This window comes from Coptis chinensis, chromosome 4 (assembly GCF_015680905.1).
Source record: "Coptis chinensis isolate HL-2020 chromosome 4, ASM1568090v1, whole genome shotgun sequence".
In the NCBI taxonomy this organism is placed as follows: domain Eukaryota; kingdom Viridiplantae; phylum Streptophyta; class Magnoliopsida; order Ranunculales; family Ranunculaceae; genus Coptis; species Coptis chinensis.
In genome coordinates this window covers 61,622,183-61,629,288 of record NC_141459.1, presented here as the reverse complement: position 1 = coordinate 61,629,288, position 7,106 = coordinate 61,622,183, and the positions used below count along the sequence as shown (strand labels likewise).

The 7,106-nt window shown below is 35.6% G+C and overlaps 1 long non-coding RNA gene across 1 annotated transcript; it reads right to left on the bottom strand.

Annotated features, from left to right (window-relative positions):
• Positions 1-2,657: 2,657 nt before the first annotated feature.
• On the bottom strand, positions 2,658-3,678 carry LOC147504279 (uncharacterized). The gene is made up of 4 exons (XR_015220375.1): positions 3,602-3,678; positions 3,424-3,527; positions 2,833-2,931; positions 2,658-2,734 (listed from the first exon to the last, which is right to left on the bottom strand). It is a non-coding gene; the product is annotated as an uncharacterized LOC147504279 (long non-coding RNA).
• Between the last annotated feature and the right edge of the window lie 3,428 nt (positions 3,679-7,106).

The following is a 7,106-nucleotide window of genomic DNA, read 5'->3' as shown; positions in this document are numbered from 1 at the left end:
TAAGTCTAGTTTTAGTTTTACTTGCGTTTGAAGTTCATCATGTATGCGTAGGTAAAACTATTCATTTTACTTATATTAATGGTCATTTTATGTAGCTTTGATTTCATATCTTTTGCTTGCTGATTGCATTGGATGAATGGTGTTTGTGCAGAGTCTCTTGACATGGGCTTACTGTAGCCACAATATTAATGTACGCTTGTAAAGCACAGTAGCATTTTGAATTCCGATCCTTCAGTAATCTTAGAAATCATGATGTGAATGGTAAGATAAATATCTCAGTCTTCTTCTTCTCTTTTTAAATCTAGAATTGCGACAACTAATCCCATAATATCACTCTTTCCTACAGATGCCTTGAGGGATTGCGGGGGAGAGGAAGGTAAAGTGTTATTCCAAATCCTCCATTGCAGGAAGCAGACATGCAAATCATAGTAGAGGAATGAAAATAAAGATAGACAAACATACATCAAGTGGTTCTGGTGGCTGCAAAGCGGTAACAAAAACTCTCCAATAGTTCCAAGCTGCAAACTCTTAATTTGCAGACAAAGAGAGTTCAATGGCGTTCTCAACAGCTTAGGTAGTTTGATATTCAGCAAAAGCCTCATACACACATCTAGGGTATAAGTGATAACACTCTCTAGGCTGAACATGACCAGCTCTTATATAAATATTGACCCAAATGGTAGTCTCGTGGAACATTTTCATCAAGAGAATGGTTGTCAAATATTAGATTTTCAAACGCTTCATCTTAGAGTAGCCAGAAACTCACCTTAGATTGTTGAATACACCATACGACTTCCTCTTCACAAAAAAAATATTCCTAAACACGAAGATGGAAAACAATGGTGTGCGGATACTCCTTGTAAATGGTAGTAAAACAACATTATTTCAGTGGCCTATCTAATAGATATGATATTTGGTGGCCCAGAGTCGAGGCATTCATTGGATAATTTGGAGACCAGCTGGGAGATGTGCACTTTGGCATCCTACAGTCTCGCACAAACTCCTAGCTTTGTTTTCCAAGTGTCTCCTGGGCTTTCTTGAGAACCGACTGCAGATATTTTCGCTGGGCTTCTATCCGTAGCTGTAATTGTCGCTGCACCTATATATAGAATAGGTGTTCCATTGATTGTAAGTTTAGCACATATATCACATGCATTCACTCTCAGCTATTTAACATTTTATTGGTTGATGATGATGTTAATAATGGTTATGATAACTCATTAGACTATTACATAAAGATGTTCGTTTAGCCTTCTTTGCACTTTAATTTGCATATCTAATGATTCACTTATCTCTAAGCTTCTGATACATTTAAGTTATTTTGTCAGTTAAGGTCAAAGCCAAATAATGTATATACAAAGATGTGTCGTTGTTCAAACTTCAAAGTGTTACTTGTTTGTTTGGGATCCTGTCATGAGTGCTCCACTTGCATCACACATCCTATCCCCTGCTTCTGCACCCGTAAAACCTGTCATAGTAAGTTAATGCCTTATTAAAATTTGAAATTTGTAATGTGATTATTATGAATAATGAGGTACTATGTGTACTTTGTCTAAAGATGAAGTTGGAATACTCGAAAAGGGTGGGGTAAGAGCATGCACACCTTTATCTTCTCAACAACATCTTCCTTTGCCGCATTTACGGTGTGAGTTGCTCCCAACATTTTTCCATTATGAAGTTTGTCGTCTTGAATATCAACATCAATAATCTGAGACACACAAAACGCCCGAGCTATTTGCAAGCAACTGAGGTATTTGATTTAGTTAATATATTTTAGATGAAAACTCGACCAAAATGGAAGTTGCATCTTACCTAGTTACCTACATTTGAGTATGAAAGAAATTTGACCAAATAGATATTCAAGCATATATCTCCTAGGGGACCAGACTATTAAATTTCCATTCACATAAAGAGGTAAGTTAGGCAAGCTCTATGCGTGAGCATAATGCGGCAAATTGTAAACATTCAGATATGATATTCATGCACATTCCAATAATCAAAACTCTAAAAATAGCCATTTGTAGACGGACTGTTGATTATTGGTAAAATATTATAGCGAACACTCTTTGCTGATTTCAGGAATGATTTGATAATATGTTATGTGCAGCAAATCATATTCACATGTCTGCAGCTCATAGAGCTTTAACTTGTGCAAGTGTGAGCCAACGTACTTTTTAAAGCCTTGTTTTTATCATCTTGACTACTCTTTACTGCATTTTATAGGTTTATATGCACTAATGCACCCCAAAAAAGTGCACAATAGGTTTCAAGTGTTAGATTAGATGATAAAGTCTGGGCTAGAAGTCAAATAAAATTAATGATAGTAAAAGGTAGAAACCGGCGTGCCATAGGAAAAACAAAATAATGGTAGATTTAACGTCTGGGATAGAAGTCAAAACAAAATTAATGATAGTAAAAGGTGGAAACCGGCATGCCCTAGGAAGAACAAAATAATGGCAGATTTTCACCTTGATCCAACACCACTAATGCTAATAACTGCAATTGCATCTCCAACATGCATGTCAGCTGCATGTCTCATTGCACCATAGGCCGTAAAGATTGCACATACCAAAATAGCTGATTCTGTGTAGGGCAGATTATTACTCATACGTAATCCTCAATGAAATATTTGGGAAGTTTTCTTCAATATACTTTACCTGTAAATGGCTATTTAGATGGTATAGGGTAAGTCCTGGAATCCCCATGAGCTTCATAACCGTCTTTGGTGTTGCCTCTGTGACAAACATATAGAAGGTTGAATTAGCAGAATAAGATGCGGGTGCATGTTCCTAAAATTAGCTTATATAGAAAGGTAAAGAAAGAGATACTCACTGTCTGCTCCTCCAAGATGTTTGACAGCTCTGATGAAACCCTCGTGCAGCTCAGGCGTCCATTTTAATCTAGGCTTAGCATCAATAGAGAGAACCAATCCTGTGTCACCACAAGCATTTCCTCAGCCTTGTAAAAATTTTAATTAACTAAAACTAATTGCCAATCAAAACCAAATAACGAACACTCTTTGCTGATTTCAGGAATGATTTGATAATATGTTATGTGCAACAAATCATATTCACATGTTTGCAGCTCATAGAGCTCTAGCTTGTGCAAGTGGGACCCAACGTACTTTTTAAAACCTTGTTTTTATCACCTTGACTACACTCTTTACTGCATTTTATATGTTTATATGCACTAATGAACCCCAAAAAGTGCACAAAAGGTTTCAAGTGTTAGAATAGAAGATAAAATCTGGGATAGAACTCAAAATAAAATTAATGATAGTAAAAGGTAGAAACCGACGTGCCCTAGGAACAACAAAATAATGGCAGATTTAACATCTAGGCTAGAAGTTAGAACAAAATTAATGATAGTAAAAGGTAGAAACCGGCGTGCCCTAGGAAGAACAAAATAATGGCAGATTTTCACCTTGATCCAACACCACCAATGCCAATAACTGCAACTGCATCTCCAGCACGCATGTCTCATTGCACCATAGGCGGTAAAGATTGCACATCCCAAAATAGCTGATTCTGTGTGGGGCAGATTATTAGTCATACGTAATCCTCAATGAAATATTTGGGAAGTTTTCTTCAATATACTTTACCTGTAAATGTCTCTTTAGGTGGTATAGGGTAAGTTATGGAATCCCAATGAGCTTCATAACTGTCTTTGGTGTTGCCTCTGCGACAAACATATAGAAGGTTGAATTAGCAGAATAAGACGCGGGTGCATGTTCCTAAAATTAGCTTATATAGAAAGGTTAAGAAAGAGATACTCACTGTTTGCTCCTTCAAGATGTTTGACAGCTCTGATGAAACGCTCGTGCAGCTTAGGCATCCATTTTAATCTAGGCTTAACATCATTAGAGAGAACCAATCCTGTGTCCCCGCAAGCATTTCCTCAGCCTTGTAAAAAGTTTAATTAACTAAAACTAATTGCCAATCAAAACCAAGTAGCTCAAATTGTAAAAAGTTGACACTATTTGCTCCGCACATGCTTCAATGCCTTTTGTTCATGTTTTCTATAACTAATTAAACATTGTTTCTTTTCTATAACACGATATGTTAGTATGTGATGGATAAAAGACATGTTTTCCTCCTTACATGCTCCAGTGACTCTTCTGCATTGTAGCAAGTAAACTGCTTTCGTAGAATTTACTTTCTAACAACATGGACTTTGTTAGGTCCACAATATAAAAGTCAAAACCATAATCAAAATGGTCATTGTTGTGTGATAAAAATGGCAAAGATAGTCCACATACCAGAAGCCAAGTAAAAGGAAGCACATAATTCATTCAGATGAATAAGAACTGTAGCACTTACCTTCTCTAGTGGATAAGCCATTTTACGACACGTAGCACATTTCTCTTGTGTCCCAGAAAACATTCCAGCAGCCTTGGTAGGTGACTTTGTCTGAAACCTTGGTAGTGGATATCCTAAGCCTTGGTAGATGACAAAGCAATGTGTTGAAAGCGGCATAGCTAGCACAATATGTACCTTCCTTCAAAATGAATACACGTAACTAAAAAGACACATGGTAGTTCAATCAGTGACTACATAAATTGACTACGAATACCTTGAGTGGTTGGTACATACTGCTCTTCTTTTTTGATACATGGAAGTGATTAAACCTAGTAAAACATAAATAAAAGATGCATCACTTTCATTAGTTCTCAATTCACAAAAGTAAAATATATCCAGAAGAAGAAATAAAATAAATGTAAACTTTCTATTAATGATTTGGTCTATCATGATATAGGATTGAGTAGGCAATGTTGCATGTGGATTATTCAAATAAGTTTGATCACAATAGTGGCAATAAAAAAAAAATGAATAGGTATTGAGTTGTCCCACATAATAGAAAAATAGAGGATAAAACATACCAATGTGAGTAAAACTGGGTTTCGTGATATAATACACCGATCGATTAGAGATTGTGCATCTACAAACCAATTCCAAACTTCCGAAACAATATCTCCTAACTTTTCCTTTTCTTCTCGAAACAATTCCAAACCTCTTCATCCAATCCTTTTTTTCTCTTTCTTTCTCATATCTTACTTCCGGTCTAGTACTAATAAGTTTAGAGTCTAGAAGCTTACGAAGCTGTACGAGTCACTAACCAAATGAAATATACGTAATCAAACGGTGATGGCTAAACATGCGCACTAGGGGGTGAAGTGATACTTATATATATCAGAGGGTTGCTAAATGGTAAACATTAGATATATTAGGCGCAAGCCATAACCGCATAGCTTGCTCCTGGTGTGAGGCGCTGACCTGGCAAGAGAAAGCATCGAGGGATCTTTCTTTACATACCAGAGTCGAGAAATTTTTAAATTGTCTCTCGTAATGAACATTTTGATAGAAATAAAAGTATGCTAGATGAAATGAGGCCATAAAAGACCACAAATGACTATAAGAGAAACAATACAGTGATACACTACTACCAAGTAAGAGTGTTAGTAGAAATTATCTCCATTCTCCACAATATAAATATATATATTCCACTACAGATATTTAGATCATTTTTGACTTATGGAGCTCCGCAATGAAAATATTATTAAGAGACTGTAAGAAAATGCAAGAAGTCTATACCAGAATTTTTGCGCTTCCAAAATCATAAAGCTTTACGTCATGGGTATGAGGATCAACCTGCTCCAAAAGAAGAGGATATCTCATAACACTTTAATTGAATATAAAACACTGAGAGAGTAATTACCAGAAGATTTTGTGGCTTCACATCCCGATGGCAAACTCCAGGTACAATGTGAATATATGCTAGCCCTCTAAAGATCTGAAAAAAATTCATCAATTACATAGTGTCCTATCAAAGTACTATGATAAAAAAAGATATATGAAAAAGAAGGGAACTACATACCTGGTATGTATAGAGTTTCACATAGAGGAGTGGCATCCTCTGATTCATGTTCGAGTAGTGCTTAAGAACTCGGTAGACAGTTTCAGGAATATATTCCATTACCAAGTTGAGATAAAGTTCATTTCTACTGGTGGTAGAAAAAAACAGTGCTAAATTTTTTGCATTTGAAAATTCAGTTTTGCAATCTAAATAAATTAAGAAATTGAATTGGGTTCAGTTTTTCCTGAAATTAACTATGAAAGGAAAAGAAGAATTAAGAGGGGAAAAAACAAACAATCAGAAAAATACATACTAACCTTTTAACTGATTGCTAAATTTGATACTGAGATGGTGCAAGTTCAATGATCGTATGTTTGAAAGAGACGAATAGAAAGTCTTATTTCATAGAAGTAGGGTGAAACGCTGTGGTCTGTTTTTAGTATCGATTTTAAAGTTAATTTGGGTATTGGTCAGGAACGAAGAAAACGAGGCAGTTTTTTTTTTTTTTTTTTAATTGTGAAACTGCGAAACGGTGTCTTGTTTTCTGTTTTCTGAAGACTTTGAGTTTTATAGTCCTGGGAATGTTTTAAATTACCGATTTACCCTTTGAACGTGAAGTGTATAAAATTTTGTGGGTGAAACTTTTGGGTACCCTTTTGGACCAAAAGATTGGGTTAAAACCGAAAATACGGGAACTAATAAATGGCGACAAGTTTTCCCATTATATATAAGATAAATTTGATCACTTCTGTGTTTTAGAAATTGAGCAGTCGTGTATCACTCAAGTGGATCTTTTGGAAAAAATCAACTAATAATCGTATTAACTCATGCTATGAGATTTGCACTGGAAATACTTCCATTAGTTCCTTGTAGATTTGTATTTGGAGTGGTGGAGAGAACAATGTGTCACAAAAATTATAATCATTAAAAAGAATGAAGAACAGAGAGGGTACCAGTTATCTCCAGTGCTTGAAGAAGGTTAGTGAAAAAGAGTTGAAGTCCGAGTATTTGTTTGGGAGTATTTTTGTTTTGTTTTTGTGTGAAAAAAAAAGTTGTTTTTACGGTACGAAAAGAAGGAAAAGGCAGGGGTGAAGAAAAGCTTTTCTTTGTTTCGGTGGTTTAGTTTTGTTTCAGTGGTTTAGTTTTTTGGGTGTCTTTGGTAAGAATTTTATTGTAAGTAGGATTCTTAGACTAATGTGGTGTAGTTTGTTTATCGTCAGATTATCCCAAAACTGCTTTCTCCCAAACCGCTT